Here is an 18,604-nt window from a genome sequence, read left to right as displayed (position 1 = left end):
CCTTAATAAATGCTGTTCCCTGCTTTTACTCCTTACTACTCTCTGCTACCCACAGTCAACTGGGAACTTGTGGCCAGGCACAAGGGGTACATGGATGCAGCTAACTTAATGGGGTCGTTTTCGGCACTTGTGCCAGTGGTTGTGAGACTTATCCACTCACCGCCACCGTTAGGCGCTGCATCTGTCGCTAGGGTTTATCGGGTGTTAGCGGCCGTCGTGAGTTCCCTTCGGGAACGGACACGATAATTTACTTTTACTTTTTTACTCTCGGCTACTTCTGGCAGTTTTGCTAAAGTCTCTTGTACGGGCAAAATGACTTGCACATACAGTGAAGCCTGTAATGGCGACCACTCGGATATGGCGACCACTCGGCCATGGCGACCACTTTTCCTTGTCACGGACGCATTCACATTCAAAACACCTCGGATAAGGCGACCACTCGCTCAACGCGACCGGCGACCACCCACCCGCGACCACGTTGCACAGTCCTAGTCATGTAAATGTGTGCATTACACGGTGCATCAGGCATGGTAGATCTACACATCAGTGCAGGAAGTGTAGATGTACATGGTGCATGCACGACATTTGACAGGTCTGAGGACCCCAGGCACAAGAGTCGTGCTAGAGTAGCATAGGTGCGTGCACTGTGATGCACTGATCAAAATGATGTATCACATGTGGATATGGTCACGTGACCCACTGAACCTGGATAAGAAGACCACCTTGCCACGGCGACCACTTTTTCTCGTCCCTTGAGGGGTCGCCTTAGACAGGTTTTACTGTATCATCAATCAAATTCAAATTCTTTAAACTACTTTGTAATACAAAATCAATTTAAATGCTGAAAGGAAAAGGACATAAGGATACGAGTTAAGAGTAACTCTCCATCACTGTATTATTTATGGCTCAACATCCGAGTTTCAAATTTAAATACTTTTAGGAAATTAGAGGCCACATGCCATGTACTGCTCTTTTCTCTCCGAAACTCAACACTTGCAAGCGAGATATGAAAGAAAGAAAAAATCATCAGTCACACCACCGGGACTCGAACCAGGGACCTTGCTATTCGCGAGCAATGCTCTAACCAACTGAGCTACAGTACGACTATTATCCACAGTGATGGTAAATCTATCCTTCTTCGATCAATCCATATCTGCCTTGCATCATACTGGCAACTCACACCAATCAAGAGGGCCCTCGGCCATTCGCTTGATATCATGGGGAGCGCATCAAACTATGTCCACTGCGAGCAACTAAAAATTGCAATTTCAAATTTGGACTTCACGGAGAATTTCAAAGTTTTAGGAAATTAGAGGCCACATGCCACGTATTGCTCTTTTCTCTCCGAAACTCAACACTTGCAAGCCACATATGAAAGAAAGAAAAAATCCTCAGTCACACCACCGGGACTCGAACCAGGGACCTTGCTATTCGCGAGCAATGCTCTAACCAACTGAGCTACAGTACGACTATTATCCACAGTGATGGTAAATCTATCCTTCTTCGATCTGTTGAATACGAGAAAGGACGACTGACGACACATTATCCAGACATTACAACGGGAACAGGTAGGTTGGTGTAACGACATTTATGAGAGACGGGACAAGAGACCAAGACGAACAAAACGACTACATGGTGATTATTGACGAGGGAGAAAAGAGAGAATGAGATCAAGTCTGAACGGCAAGATAAAGGGCCTGGGTAGCTATGGCAAATATGGACGTGCAAGTAGCTACCCAGGCCAACGGAACAAAAGGAGACAAAAGGTGAGTACGCAAGTGCATGCAGGCCAGCTAGAAAAGGTACGGGAGGGGGTACCTAACAGATCAATCCATATCTGGCTTGCATCATACTGGCAACTCACACCAATCAAGAGGGCCCTCGGCCATTCGCTTGATATCATGGGGCGCGCATCAAACTATGTCCACTGCGAGGAACTAAAAATTGCAATTTCAAAGTTGGACTTCACGGAGAATTTCAAAGTTTTAGGAAATTTTTCTCTCCGAAACTCAACACTTGCAAGCAAGATATGAAAGAAAGAAAAAATCATCAGTCACACCACCGGGACTCGAACCAGGGACCTTGCTATTCACGAGCAATGCTCTAACCAACTGAGCTACAGTATGACTCTTATCCACAGTGATGGTAAATCTATCCTTCTTCGATCAATCCATATTTGGTTTGCATCATACTGGCAACTCACACCAATCAAGAGGGCCCTTGGCCATTCGGTCCCTGGTTCGAGTCCCGGTGGTGTGACTGATGATTTTTCTTTCTTTCATATGTGGCTTGCAAGTGTTGAGTTTCGGAGAGAAAAGAGCAGTACGTGGCATGTGGCCTCTAATTTCCTAAAACTTTGAAATTCACCGTGAAGTCCAAATTTGAAATTGCAATTTGTATTTGCTCGCAGTGGACATAGTTTGATGCGCTCCCCATGATATCAAGCGAATGGCCGAGGGCCCTCTTGATTGGTGTGAGTTGCCAGTATGATGCAAGCCAGATATGGATTGCCGGATCGAAGAAGGATAGATTTACCATCACTGTGGATAAGAGTCATACTGTAGCTCAGTTGGTTAGCGCATTGCTCGCGAATAGCAAGGTCCCTGGTTCGAGTGCCGGTGGTGTTACTGAGGATTTTTTCTTTCTTTCATATCTGGCTTGCAAGTGTTGAGTTTCGGAGAGAAAAGAGCAGTACGTGGCATGTGGCCTCTAATTTCCTAAAACTTTGGAATGCTCCGTGAAGTCCAAATTTAAATGCTAGTAAACCAATTGGAACACAAAAATAAAAAAATAAAAATCAACTGGAACACAAAAAAAGAGAAGAAAAACCCTAGGTGAACGAGCACACACAGACATTACCGTACTGGCAAAGGTCAGCAGCTGTTTATAAAGGCCCTATCCCTATGCCGATACGATGCCCGGGACCCTCGAATACATGTGATTGCCCAACGGAGCAGAGACAGTGACAACATATAGTGACAGTGACAACAAGTGAAGCTCACCCTTCTTGCACACTCCATAAAATACCAATATGCCCCACAACACATACGCATGCTCAACACCCCCGCTCAAGTTACGGCCCAGTATAGCCTTCTACACGCGCGCACTTGGCACCTCCCACCCACCAGAACAGATCGCTGTAAAGAGTCCCCACTGTACAAGTCCCTAAAATACTACAATGCCCCCCCCCCCCTGCTAGCATTCGCGACGTCTCCTCCCGACCTGCTTTCAAACAAGAAATCTGCTCACTGCTGATTAACTCAATCTGCTCCTGCAGCGCTCACCACCTCCCATACTTGTAAAACTCAAAGTGATGTGAATCACTTTCCAACTGTATAACCCACAGCCTCACCCACAGCATCTTACCTTCTCATAAACTTATCTCTTATTGGCGATGGTGCCATCGTGAGAATAAAGAATTCAAACATACACCTTAACTGGCCCATGCCTACTGAATACTGCTGTTGTGATCTCGAACTCGTCAATCACTGAACTGGTTTTATTGTAAAGAAGACACGAACTTTTAGAGTGTGAAGAAGAGTATAGCAGATAGAGAGCGGTGGAAGGAGAGCCGCTGGACAGCTGGATAGTGTATCAATAAGCGCACGAGGGGAAGGCTAGACACCTACATTGTTTAAGCACAACTCTGTACAATAGGATTGTGACCGTTAGTCACATAGCAATGAAGAGAGTGTTTGGACTCGATCGTACCACGCCCACTGAACTAGTTCTTCGCTTATATCACCTCTATTCTTGGAACAGCGTAGTAGCCTCAAGGTCTATGTACCGGTGCTTGGCCCAGTATCTTGCTAGTCCTCTTCTTCAGTCTTTGTACCAGCTTCGGGCAACTGCACCTGGTCACCAGGCATGCACCCGGGGCAAGGCACAAAGAGCCTGCATAAGTCTGGTATTCGTGCTGTGTTTCAGGCTCCCCGCCGCACTCCAACAGCTCCCTTGCTTGCTAAGTTATCCATGCCATCACTTCACCAAGTCCTTTTACAGAAGCTGCTTGTATTTGTTTTCCGGTCTATACCCGGATCTGCAAGCTCTCTTTTTCAAGATTATTTTGTATTACTTGCCCAGCCTCAGATACCACTTGCTGATCGTATAGTCACCCGTGGACAGCTGTATAATTTACTTCGCATCCCATTCCTACCCAATCCTGCTGGGAGATGTTCTATCCAATTTCTGGGCAGCACCACATGGAACTCTCTACCCGATGCTACCCGCTCTCTAACATACCTTGTTTATTTCAACAAATCTCTTTCAGATCTTGATCTCACTTCACTCCATTAGCTTTTGACACACTAGTACGTTCTGTCCCCTGTCCATCATCAATATTATCTACATGTTCAACCACAGCACACATAATATCTCGAACTCGTCAATCACTGAACTGGTTTTATTCCCGTAGCTATGCAGAAGACGTTACTTCAGTAACGTCTGGCGCTAGCCAGGGTCCACACAGCTTTAATTTGGTGTTTGTTTGTTTGTTTGTTTGTTTGTTTGTTTGTTTGTTTGTTTGTTTGTTTGTTTGTTTGTTTGTGTCACGGCTGGAGCTATCTTGTATCTGTCCCGTATCTGTCCCGTATCTGTGACTACAAAGGCTCTACAGGATTGTACATCACAGCTGTCCACAATATTTGCGGGCTCCTGTATCTGTCCCGTACCGTACCAATATTCGTCGTATTATGTATACGACTCCCTGATGTAGAGGGAGATTTGGAAAGAAATAGGGAGACGAGGAGGAAATTAAATTAGAATAGACGCCGAATAGGTGATAGGATGCGCCAGCATAAACATACTTTGGAAGAGAGATCCCGTCGTGTCCAAAATAAGCGTGAACGAGCGATTCAGCGCCGGTCACAGGAAACGTCGGAAGAGAGATCCCGTCGACTCCAGAACGCCCGTGATCGGCAGAGTCAGCCGGTCCCAGGCAACGTCAGGACAGACATCCCGTTGAGTCCAGAACGCCCGTGATCGGCAGAGTCTAAGCCAGTCCCAGGAAACGTCAGGACAGACATCCCGTCGAGTCCAGAACGCCCGTGATCGGCAGAGTCAGCGCCGGTCCCAGTAAACGTCAGGACAGACATCCCGTCGACGCGCAGAAAAACTAAATCTGCAGCCTCTTTTGCCGTCGGACAGGATACGTATTTTAGAAGACTGTGAAGTTATGTAATGTCCAAATTTCGACGTGAGCAGCAGGTCACTCGCGTTGATTTTTCGACGTGCGAGCCGAATAACACGAACTGAACTTTCGCGTCGCAGACATCCCGTCGACGCGCAGAAAAACTAAATCTGCAGCCTCTTTTGCCGTCGGACAGGTTACGTATTTTAGGAGACTGTAAAGTTATGTAATGTGCTCCACAGGCAACCATGCATTCGGCGTCGTCATTGGCTCAAGAGGTCAATGTACATGTATTGCTACAAAAAGGCCAGAAAATCCGATTACTGTATTAAAATTAACTAATTTTCGCTGGCGATTTAATTTCAATGATTTCGCCGCTTGGTACCAACCGGCCAAAGTAAGTCGTAGGCCAAAGTTTGTCATATAGGCAAATGATGCATGATTGAGCAATGGATGCATGTGAGAGCAAAAATACCAATCGATTTCAAATTTGACGTGAAATTGCGCGTCACGTCGGAAATAACGTGCATCTTAACCTCTCTATTAGAGAGGTTTCTATTTCTCATCGGCCAAAATTTGTTGATTTACAGTATAAGGAGATAAAAAGAAAAGAAGGAGCAAACCAAAAGTATATGATTATTAGAGAAATAACAGTCCGCAATAAATTCTGCAAATACTTTTGCCTAACTCATAATGTTCAAACCGATTGAAACGTTTTTGCAATACAGTGATGTGGCCAATCAACGGAAAAAGACATTTCCATCAGTTCTTATAACATGTACGATGAGCTAGGCAAAAAAGCATAAAAGCATAGCGTAGGGCCCTGAGCTTCCAAGCTCTCTCGTTGTAAAGAAGACACGAACTTTTAGAGTGTGAAGAAGAGTATAGCAGATAGAGAGCGGTGGAAGGAGAGCCGCTGGACAGCTGGATAGTGTATCAATAAGCGCACGAGGGGAAGGCTAGACACCTACATTGTTTAAGCACAACTCTGTACAATAGGATTGTGACCGTTGGTCACATAGCAATGAAGAGAGTGTTTGGACTCGATCGTACCACGCCCACTGAACTAGTTCTTCGCTTATATCACCTCTATTCTTGGAACAGCGTAGTAGCCTCAAGGTCTATGTACCGGTGCTTGGCCCAGCATCTTGCTAGTCCTCTTCTTCAGTCTTTGTACCAGCTTCGGGCAACTGCACCTGGTCACCAGGCATGCACCCGGGGCAAGGCACAAAGAGCCTGCATAAGTCTGGTATTCGTGCTGTGTTTCAGGCTCCCCGCCGCACTCCAACAGCTCCCTTGCTTGCTAAGTTATCCATGCCATCACTTCACCAAGTCCTTTTACAGAAGCTGCTTGTATTTGTTTTCCGGTCTATACCCGGATCTGCAAGCTCTCTTTTTCAAGATTATTTTGTATTACTTGCCCAGCCTCTGATACCACTTGCTGATCGTATAGTCACCCGTGGACGGCTGTATAATTTACTTCGCATCCCATTCCTACCCAATCCTGCTGGGAGATGTTCTATCCAATTTCTGGGCAGCACCACATGGAACTCTCTACTCGATGCTACCCGCTCTCTAACAAACCTTGTTCATTTCAACAAATCTCTTTCAGATCTTGATCTCACTTCACTCCATTAGCTTTTGACACACTAGTACGTTCTGTCCCCTGTCCATCATCAATATTATCTACATGTTCAACCACAGCACACATAATATCTCGAACTCGTCAATCACTGAACTGGTTTTATTGTAAAGAAGACACGAACTTTTAGAGTGTGAAGAAGAGTATAGCAGATAGAGAGCGGTGGAAGGAGAGCCGCTGGACAGCTGGATAGTGTATCAATAAGCGCACGAGGGGAAGGCTAGACACCTACATTGTTTAAGCACAACTCTGTACAATAGGATTGTGACCGTTGGTCACATAGCAATGAAGAGAGTGTTTGGACTCGATCGTACCACGCCCACTGAACTAGTTCTTCGCTTATATCACCTCTATTCTTGGAACAGCGTAGTAGCCTCAAGGTCTATGTACCGGTGCTTGGCCCAGTATCTTGCTAGTCCTCTTCTTCAGTCTTTGTACCAGCTTCGGGCAACTGCACCTGGTCACCAGGCATGCACCCGGGGCAAGGCACAAAGAGCCTGCATAAGTCTGGTATTCGTGCTGTGTTTCAGGCTCCCCGCCGCACTCCAACAGCTCCCTTGCTTGCTAAGTTATCCATGCCATCACTTCACCAAGTCCTTTTACAGAAGCTGCTTGTATTTGTTTTCCGGTCTATACCCGGATCTGCAAGCTCTCTTTTTCAAGATTATTTTGTATTACTTGCCCAGCCTCAGATACCACTTGCTGATCGTATAGTCACCCGTGGACAGCTGTATAATTTACTTCGCATCCCATTCCTACCCAATCCTGCTGGGAGATGTTCTATCCAATTTCTGGGCAGCACCACATGGAACTCTCTACCCGATGCTACCCGCTCTCTAACATACCTTGTTTATTTCAACAAATCTCTTTCAGATCTTGATCTCACTTCACTCCATTAGCTTTTGACACACTAGTACGTTCTGTCCCCTGTCCATCATCAATATTATCTACATGTTCAACCACAGCACACATAATATCTCGAACTCGTCAATCACTGAACTGGTTTTATTGTAAAGAAGACACGAACTTTTAGAGTGTGAAGAAGAGTATAGCAGATAGAGAGCGGTGGAAGGAGAGCCGCTGGACAGCTGGATAGTGTATCAATAAGCGCACGAGGGGAAGGCTAGACACCTACATTGTTTAAGCACAACTCTGTACAATAGGATTGTGACCGTTGGTCACATAGCAATGAAGAGAGTGTTTGGACTCGATCGTACCACGCCCACTGAACTAGTTCTTCGCTTATATCACCTCTATTCTTGGAACAGCGTAGTAGCCTCAAGGTCTATGTACCGGTGCTTGGCCCAGCATCTTGCTAGTCCTCTTCTTCAGTCTTTGTACCAGCTTCGGGCAACTGCACCTGGTCACCAGGCATGCACCCGGGGCAAGGCACAAAGAGCCTGCATAAGTCTGGTATTCGTGCTGTGTTTCAGGCTCCCCGCCGCACTCCAACAGCTCCCTTGCTTGCTAAGTTATCCATGCCATCACTTCACCAAGTCCTTTTACAGAAGCTGCTTGTATTTGTTTTCCGGTCTATACCCGGATCTGCAAGCTCTCTTTTTCAAGATTATTTTGTATTACTTGCCCAGCCTCTGATACCACTTGCTGATTGTATAGTCACCCGTGGACGGCTGTATAATTTACTTCGCATCCCATTCCTACCCAATCCTGCTGGGAGATGTTCTATCCAATTTCTGGGCAGCACCACATGGAACTCTCTACCCGATGCTACCCGCTCTCTAACAAACCTTGTTCATTTCAACAAATCTCTTTCAGATCTTGATCTCACTTCACTCCATTAGCTTTTGACACACTAGTACGTTCTGTCCCCTGTCCATCATCAATATTATCTACATGTTCAACCACAGCACACATAATATCTCGAACTCGTCAATCACTGAACTTGTTTTTATTGTAAAGAAGACACGAACTTTTAGAGTGTGAAGAAGAGTATAGCAGATAGAGAGCGGTGGAAGGAGAGCCGCTGGACAGCTGGATAGTGTATCAATAAGCGCACGAGGGGAAGGCTAGACACCTACATTGTTTAAGCACAACTCTGTACAATAGGATTGTGACCGTTGGTCACATAGCAATGAAGAGAGTGTTTGGACTCGATCGTACCACGCCCACTGAACTAGTTCTTCGCTTATACCACCTCTATTCTTGGAACAGCGTAGTAGCCTCAAGGTCTATGTACTGGTGCTTGGCCCAGCATCTTGCTAGTCCTCTTCTTCAGTCTTTGTACCAGCTTCGGGCAACTGCACCTGGTCACCAGGCATGCACCCGGGGCAAGGCACAAAGAGCCTGCATAAGTCTGGTATTCGTGCTGTGTTTCAGGCTCCCCGCCGCACTCCAACAGCTCCCTTGCTTGCTAAGTTATCCATGCCATCACTTCACCAAGTCCTTTTACAGAAGCTGCTTGTATTTGTTTTCCGGTCTATACCCGGATCTGCAAGCTCTCTTTTTCAAGATTATTTTGTATTACTTGCCCAGCCTCTGATACCACTTGCTGATCGTATAGTCACCCGTGGACGGCTGTATAATTTACTTCGCATCCCATTCCTACCCAATCCTGCTGGGAGATGTTCTATCCAATTTCTGGGCAGCACCACATGGAACTCTCTACCCGATGCTACCCGCTCTCTAACAAACCTGGTTCATTTCAACAAATCTCTTTCAGATCTTGATCTCACTTCACTCCATTAGCTTTTGACACACTAGTACGTTCTGTCCCCTGTCCATCATCAATATTATCTACATGTACAACCACAGCACACATAATATCTCGAATTCGTCAATCACTGAACTGGTTTTATTGTAAAGAAGACACGAACTTTTAGAGTGTGAAGACTGAAATAGCAAAGAATACATGGGAGAGCTGAAAGCAGTATGACTGAAATACTGCGACTGAGAATCTGACTGAAATAGCAAGAATACATGGGAGAGCTGAAAGCAGTATGACTGAAATACTGCGACTGAGAATCTGACTGAAATAGCAAGAATACATGGGAGAGCTGAAAGCAGTATGACTGAAATACTGCGACTGAGAATCTGACTGAAATAGCAAAGAATACATGGGAGAGCTGAAAGCAAACGGATTGTCTGAGATTGGGTCTCAGCTTGACATATTGCAAGAAATCATCCGTGTTTGAGTTATTGTAACCTGACTCGAACGAGTGGTGTTTACACAAGATTGGAGTCTCTCAGAGCGACCGTTTGACGCCGGCTCTGTGTTGCAGTTCTGCGCTGCGGTCTGGTATTAATGGTGGACGCTACATCAACAGCAGGTGCATGCACATCTTGAGATGGCACTGGGGTTGGTGAAGGTACATCCTCACATGTTACATCCACACTATCGGGTAACTCACATTCTAGTGGATACAGGGTACTAACTGGGCGCTGCAACGACTTGCCTGTAGTGGTTCTGAGTGTCACAGACCTAGTGACGTTGTCCTTCCCCGTGTGGATAGTTTGGACTACGCCTAGCTTCCACGTGCCGCGTGGTTGGCTGTCACCCATGAGGACCGGCTGTCCGACTCTGGGTACGTAGGTTTCTGTGCCTCGCTTGTGGCGTCCAGCACTGGTGCGCTATTATGATCACACCAGAGCAGTTCAGGACAAGACAAAAGGGGCACTGTTGACTTCAAGATCAAAGCTAGAACGCCGAACTAGAACGACAGAGAAGCTCAGCAGCACAACGGAAAAGCATGCGCGGCTGATACAACTTAGGGTAGAGGAGTAGAAAGATAATGATCTATCACGTGAGGTAGCTCACTAGTACGGATATCACATCCCTCCACCATTAGATGAGGAACACATAAGCAATAGTATGAGAAATGAGTTCACTATTATTTGTTGCTGATACGAGAAGCGAGTTCAATGTAACACACTAAGGAACTGCAAATATCAACAGAGAGCTGAACGCAAAACCCAGCAGGTCTGCAGTTACAAGTTCATACGATCAGGGGACTTCCTTGAGCGTGTAGACCTGCGCAGATTAGAGCTAGGAGAATTAACAGAGATAGCAGAAGACTGAGTAGAAGATTCAGCGGAAGGTGCAGCAGATGCAGAAGAGGATAGCGATGTTGATTCCACATCCTGGAGGCTGGCGGCAACCTCTGGCTGTGACGGCTGTGGTGATTCGGCATCTGCATGTGACGGCGGCTGTGCAGTTGCCAAAGTTGAAGTTGATGGCGGTGATGACCGGTCGGATATGCCTGCACTCTCGGGTAGCATTTCTCCTCCCTCGGACGGAAGACGGCGTCTAATGTGATCAGCATGGCGCTTCCATATGCGACCATCATCCAGACGTACAGTAAACGTGGCTGGACCAAGACATTCTTCCAGCACACCAGGCATCCATTTATGCGTCGATGTGAAGTTAATCACCCAAACAGCATCACCACAACAGAGATCCGACGCCCGAGCTGTGCGACGGTCAACAGCAGCACCTTGCCTGTTCAAGACACGTGCGGATGTATCTGGAAACGTCAGGTCAAGACGAGAACGTGGCGTGCGGTTCATAAGCAGCTGAAATGGTGACTGGCCTGTTGTTGACTGAGGCGTTAAGCGATAATGAAACAGAAAGCGGTGTAACCGTGACGCTAGGTCTCCACCAGCACCTGACAATTTCTTCAAGCCGGATTTGACTGTTTGAACTGCTCGTTCAGCAAGACCGTTGCTTGCTGGGTGGTAGGGTGAAACCAAGGTATGCTTGATACCGTTACTTGAGCAAAATTGTTGAAACTCCGAGCTGGTGAACACTGAGCCATTATCCGAGACAAGCTGATGCGGAAGACCATGTGTAGCGAAACACTCCCGAAGCTTGCCAATGGTAGCTGTCGACGTAGCAGATGGAACGGCGTGCACGTCGATGTACTTGCTGTGGCTGTCGACGATCACAAGTAGCATCTTGCCTTCCACAGGGCCTGCATAATCAATGTGCAGTCGGGTCCAGGGTTTGCCTGGCCACTCCCAGGGATGCAATGGCTGTAGTGCTGGAGACTTCTGGGTTGCTTGACATGGCTCACAGCTGCGGACCTTGAGTTCAATTTCGGCATCGATCGATGGCCACCAGACGTAGCTGCGGGCGAGCGACTTCATTCTGGTTATGCCGGGATGGCTGAAATGTAACTCTTCCAGTAACTTTTCTCGGCCTTGGGGCGGAATGACAACGCGAGACCCCAACAGTAAGCACCCATCGATGATGGAGAGTTCACTTCGACGACGGTAGTACACTTGGTAATCACTATGCACGTCGTTAGGCCAGCCTTCCTGGACGTACTTAAGAACTAATGCAAGCACTGGATCACGGCGAGACCATTGCGCAACGCTCGATGATGTCACGGGAGTTCCATCCAAAACAGTCATTGACAAAACTGTTTCAGCCGGCACGGGAACCTGGAATTCTGGCGTTGGTGCCGGCAGACGACTGAGACCATCAGCGTTTCCATTCGATTTGCCGGGCTTGTACTGTAGCTCATAGTCATAGTTGGCTAACATCAGCGCCCAACGCTGAATACGACCGCTGGCCATAGCAGGAACAGGCCGACACTCGCTGAACAAACCCAGCAGAGGTTTGTGGTCTGTTTGAAGAGTGAATGATTGGCCATACAGGTACTTGTGGAATCGCTTGACAGCGAAAACCATGGCGAGGCCTTCCTTCTCAATCTGTGCGTAGTTTCGTTCTGCTGACGACAGGGTACGCGATGCGAAGATTACCGGATGCTCCTCGCCATTGACAACATGCGACAAAACTGCACCAATGCCGTACGGTGAGGCATCACAGCTCACAATAATTGGTAGTTTAGGGTCGTAATGCACACGGACGGGTGAGTCAATGAGCAGCTTCTTGCTACTCTCGAATGCGGACTGTTGACGATGAGACCAGTCCCAACTCTTGGAAGACAATAGTTCATACAACGGAGCAAGTACTGAGCTCAGGTTAGGAATGAACTTGTGGTAGTAGTTGATTAGTCCGAGGTAGCTTCTCAGCTCTTGTACGTCGGTAGGAGCCCTTGCATCAATGACATCTTGCACTTTCTCCTTGGTTGGCTTAATTCCAGATGCATCGATGATGTGACCTAAGAATGTCACAGAGGACCTTGCAAATGAACATTTGGTGCGGTTCAAACGCAATCCAGCTGCGTTGAGACGTTCCAGAACCATGTTCAGATGTTTGTCGTGTTCTTCACGAGTTGTGCCAGAGACAAGGATGTCATCCAAGTAGATCACGACCATTGGTATTCCAGCTAGCAATTGGTCGAGCGTACGTTGAAATATGCTCGGGGCCGAAGACACACCAAAAGGCAGTCGGTTCTACACAAACAGTCCCTTTGTGGTGTTGATGGTGGTAAGAAGTTTAGACTGTTCATCCAGTGGTAATTGGAGATAAGCTTGACTGAGGTCGAGCTTGGTGAAGCAACAGCCATTAGCAAGTTTCACGTACAAATCCTCTATGTTCGGCAATGGGTACTTATCTGTCTTGGCTGCCTGGTTAACAGTGCACTTGTAATCACCACAGATGCGGACTTGGCCATTGCTCTTGAGAACTGGCACAATCGGTGCTGCCCACTCAGCGAATTCGACTGGCTGAATGACATTGTTGTCGACTAGTTTGTCCAGCTCCTTCTCCACGGCAGACTGTAGAGCATAAGGCACAGAGCGAGCTTTCAGGAAGCGAGGTCTAGCATTGCGGTCGACTGCAAGCTTGACACTGCCGTGCTTCCAGGTGCCTAGTCCGGGCTTGAAAACATCAGGATGCTTGCTCAGGAGGTCACTGCTCAGATCTCCGGTGACATTGAAGACTCGGTTCCAGTTGAGCTTTAGCGTCTGCAGCGCGTCTCTACCCAACAGATTCGGACCAGAACCCTCGACGACAAACATGGTCAGCTGAGCCGAGTTCTTCGCATGGCGGGCATTGCAGATGAGACGACCAATAACTGGTATGATCTTGCCAGCATACGACCTAAGGCTCGGCAGGTCATTCGTCTCCAGACTGGGGAGTTGCTGCTTGGTATCTTTCGACGCCAGTGTCTGGTACTCCGCTTTGTTGATTATTGTTACTGCCGCTCCGGTGTCTATCTCAAACACAACAGGGGTGCCAGCCAGACTCACACTACACATATAAGGATCCACGTTGGAACGCACATGACCAGAGCAACTGGTGTGGTGCAGCTCCGCGCTGTATTCCGCCGTCTGGTCAGGTGATGCGAACTCCGGGGCTCTCTGCTCGGAAAACTGATGCACAGCCTTCGACCGGCATACCTTTGCGAAATGATTCGACCTGCTGCAGGACTTGCACGTCTTGCCCCATGCTGGGCAATCCGAGCGGTTGTCGTGCCATTTCCCCCCGCATCCGCTACATTTGCGAACGGCCTTACTGGAAGGACTGGGCTGGTCACGACTTGATGGGTGTCGCCTCTCCACTTTATGGACTTGGGGGTTGTTCAGGCTTGCTGAAGCTGCTGGCCCCGACCATGGCTGCCACAGACGACATCGTGACTTCCACTGAACGTGCATAAGTAAGGAGGTCTGCCAACGACATGCTGCTCTCCATGAAAGCCTTTTCACGTACCTTCGACGACACACAGTGCTGTACGACCTGAGACTTTAGCTCTGTGTCCATATCTGCAAATTGACAGTGCTTGCCCAAACGCCTAAGACGAGTTACGTAGCTATCAAGGGTCTCCGACTGAGATTGTTTCTAACGACGGAACAAGTAGACCTCGTATTCCCTGTTGCGCTTCGGACTGAAGTGAGCCGTCAGAGCATCCTTCAAGTCGTCGTAACTTGTAATGCTACTGCTGTCAAAGGTGAGGTAGACGTCAAACACGTCCTCACCGCCACCGTGCAAGAGCTGGGCTCTCTGCCGCTCGTCTTCCGTGATGTTTGCTGCAATCAAATAATTATCGAAACGAGCCAGCCATTTCTCCCAACGAGGGCCAACCGACTCAGGCGGTTCCAGATCAAACGGGTTCAATGATTTTACTGTGCTCATCGTGGCAGCTGAATCAAGGACTTCGTCGCCAAATATTATGATCACACCAGAGCAGTTCAGAACAAGACAAAAGGGGCACTGTTGACTTCAAGATCAAAGCTAGAACGCCGAACTAGAACGACAGAGAAGCTCAGCAGCACAACGGAAAAGCATGCGCGGCTGATACAACTTAGGGTAGAGGAGTAGAAAGATAATGATCTATCACGTGAGGTAGCTCACTAGTACGGATATCACATGCGCTCTCTGAGACTTAGCAGGTAGTCCCATTGCCAAGTTGTCCAGAAGTCCTTGACGAGGGCTTGGCCTTTCTTCCACCCCTGTAACAAAGAAGAGGCAGAAGAAAGGCGACACAAAAAGTCTGGGTAGATATTCTGTTCATCAATTAACTCAGGAAACATTAAATTAGGTTTTAAAGATAGAAAGTGGGAAGGTGTGATCACATCAGTGCTAGCCATAGGTGTGTCTCCCCCCACGTAAACGAGAGGCCGACTGTTGACTGCGGCCTTCGCTTCAGTAAGAAATGTCCGCAACTGGTCTGGGGTCAGGTGGGCTGATCCGACAGTCTTGCGGAGAGCTCGTTTCACAAGCCCTACCATTCGCTCATAAATTCCACCCATCCAAGGGGCGTGCTGCACACTAAAGTGCCAGTCGGTGCCACGTGCCGTGATGGTGTCGGCTACTGCTGGGTCGCTGATCACCTCCTTTCAAGCCTTGTCGAGGGTTGTCTTCGTCATTTTAAACTGTGGCGCGTTGTCTGACCACATCGCTCTGGGCACACCTCTACGTGATACGAAACGGCGGAAGGCTAGTAGAAATTGCTCTGATGACATATCCGTAACAAGCTCGAGATGGACTGCGCGTGTTGATAGGCATGTGAAGAGGGCTACCCAAACCTTTACCGATGCTTCAGCTGTCTTCGCGAAGAGAGGACCAAAGTAGTCGACGCCGGTGTATAGGAATGCTTCTGCTACGTTGACTCTTTCCGGTGGTAATGGAGCCATTGCTGGCATGTCAAACGGACCACCTTCAGCTCGACGGCATGTGATGCACTTTTTTAGGATGGTCTTCACGGTACTGCGGCCTTTAGGGATCCAGTACTTCTCCCTTATGCTAGCAAGAGTATGCGACACTCCAGGATGCATGAGGATGCGGTGATGCTCGTCGACGAGCAGTCGTGTTACGGCTGAGTTATGAGGCAAGAAAATAGGGAACTTAGAGCTAGGTGGAAGGTTCGCATGTTCAAGTCTTCCACGGCTTCGGATGAGTCCTCTGTCGTCGATGTAGAGACGAAGAGACTGTACGGTGTTGTTCTTCCTTTGTTCCCGGATGGCTGATACTACGTCGGTACAGTGGTTTCTCTGGGATGACTGCAGCCACAGGTTGCGTGCACTACACAGTTCGGGAACAGTGAGCTGATCTTTAAGTTTCTTGGTTGCTGATTTTCTGCAATTTCGGATGAAACGCTGAGCCCATGCTGTGACACGCACAAGTCGACCCATTGTTGAGAAGTCCGACGCGCTTAGATCAAATGGTTCCGAAGGATCTTCCCCAACAACAAGAGAGACAGCTTCAATAGGATCACTACACCCTTTTTTTGAGCGGATGTAATGAAACCGAGGGTGGACTAACTCCTTTTTTTTTGGACGGAGACCTCGATTCTTCCGTATTGGGCTGTTCAGGTTCTGGAACGAGTGGGTTCTGCAACCACTCTGGGCCGTGCCACCAGATGGACTCTTCGGAGAGGTGAGAAGATGTTCCTCGCGACGGGAGATCAGCTGGATTGTCTCGCGAAGGAACGTAGCGGTACTCGGCTTCAGATTTACGTATCCGAGTGACTCGACGCTGGACAAAGGAAGGTAAGTCCTTGCGACTGTTGATCCATCCTAACACACATGTAGAATCGGACCATAGAATAATGTGATCAAGATTAATCGGGAGCTGCTTTTTCAAGAAGGCGATGAGATCGGCACCAAGTGCTGCTGCCATGAGTTCCAACTATGGAATGGTTAACTTCGGAGACGGCTTGAGCGGAGCTAACTTAGATCTACTAAGAATGAGGTGCGATTCAGTAGCAGATCCGGACGATGACAAGTATGCAACTGCAGCATAGGCAGTTTGCGAAGCATCGCAGAAGACATGAAGTGTGTGTTGGTCGGCTTCTGGAATGCAGCATGGACGTGGGATGCTGTGATTTGTAGCATCGTCGAGTTCTGCGGCGAGAGTTTTCCACGTGTGGAGAATAGAAACTGGGAGTGCTTCGTCCCATTGGAGCTTCTGCCGCCACACTTCTTGTAAGAGGAGCTTGGCCTTCACGACGATGGGTGAATGGATGCCAAGTGGATCGAAGAACTGAGCTACGGCCTGAAGTAACTCGCGCTTGGTTCGGACTAGTGTGTCCGACGCTGATGTGTTTGCTACTTTGAGGTGATCAGTAACAGTGTGCCAATCTAGCCCAAGGACCTTCTGGTGTTCGCCAGACGCACGATCTGATTCTGGGATGCTCTCTATGAGGGCTGCTGAGTTAGAGGACCACTGTCTGAGGTTCATGGAGGCATCGGCGAAGACTGACTTGGCGTGATGGTAGAGGTTGATACCAGTCGAGACGGAGTCTACACCAAGAAGGACGTTGTCAACATACGTATTCTGCATGATGTTGGATGCCTCTGGGCTACCGGATGATTCAAGGTGGTGTTGGATGGTAGCTCCGAGCAAGAAGGGGCTCGAGATAACTCCGAATGGTACTCGACAAAAGTGATACGTGATGATATTTCCTCCAGCGGGTGGCTGGAAAGGATCTCGAACCCATAGGAATCTCGTGACGTCTCGACCTTCGTTAGCGAGTGAAAGTTGGAGAAATGCTTTCTCTACATCACTAGAGACAGCGATGGGTTCAAGGCGGAACCTCAAAAGATTGCCGGCGAGATCTGGTAACAGTACTGGACCGCGGTGAAGACATTCATTTAGTGATGGACTGTTCGGAGACGACTTCGCTATGTTTCAGGCTCCCTGCCACACTCCAACAGCTCCCTTGCTTGCTAAGTTATCCATGCCATCACTTCACCAAGTCCTTTTACAGAAGCTGCTTGTATTTGTTTTCCGGTCTATACCCGGATCTGCAAGCTCTCTTTTTCAAGATTATTTTGTATTACTTGCCCAGCCTCAGATACCACTTGCTGATCGTATAGTCACCCGTGGACAGCTGTATAATTTACTTCGCATCCCATTCCTACCCAATCCTGCTGGGAGCTGTTCTATCCAATTTCTGGGCAGCACCACATGGAACTCTCTACCCGATGCTACCCGCTCTCTAACAAACCTTGTTCATTTCAACAAATCTCTTTCAGATCTTGATCTCACTTCACTCCATTAGCTTTTGACATACTAGTACGTTCTGTCCCCTGTCCATCATCAATATTATCTACATGTTCAACCACAGCACACATAATATCTCGAACTCGTCAATCACTGAACTGGTTTTATTGTAAAGAAGACACGAACTTTTAGAGTGTGAAGAAGAGTATAGCAGATAGAGAGCGGTGGAAGGAGAGCCGCTGGACAGCTGGATAGTGTATCAATAAGCGCACGAGGGGAAGGCTAGACACCTACATTGTTTAAGCACAACTCTGTACAATAGGATTGTGACCGTTGGTCACATAGCAATGAAGAGAGTGTTTGGACTCGATCGTACCACGCCCACTGAACTAGTTCTTCGCTTATATCACCTCTATTCTTGGAACAGCGTAGTAGCCTCAAGGTCTATGTACCGGTGCTTGGCCCAGCATCTTGCTAGTCCTCTTCTTCAGTCTTTGTACCAGCTTCGGGCAACTGCACCTGG

At 48.0% G+C, this 18,604-nt stretch overlaps 1 protein-coding gene across 2 annotated transcripts in view; it reads left to right on the top strand.

The window, feature by feature from the left end:
* Positions 1-18,604, top strand: part of LOC135828402 (uncharacterized) — a 163,343-nt gene that overhangs the window by 109,739 nt on the left and 35,000 nt on the right. The gene's annotated exons all lie outside the window — the stretch shown is intronic.

Source organism: Sycon ciliatum, chromosome 12 (genome assembly GCF_964019385.1).
Source record: "Sycon ciliatum chromosome 12, ocSycCili1.1, whole genome shotgun sequence".
NCBI classification, from domain to species: Eukaryota; Metazoa; Porifera; class Calcarea; order Leucosolenida; family Sycettidae; genus Sycon; species Sycon ciliatum.
The sequence above is the reverse complement of the archived record's forward strand: the minus strand, read 5'-3'. Positions and strand labels throughout refer to the sequence as shown.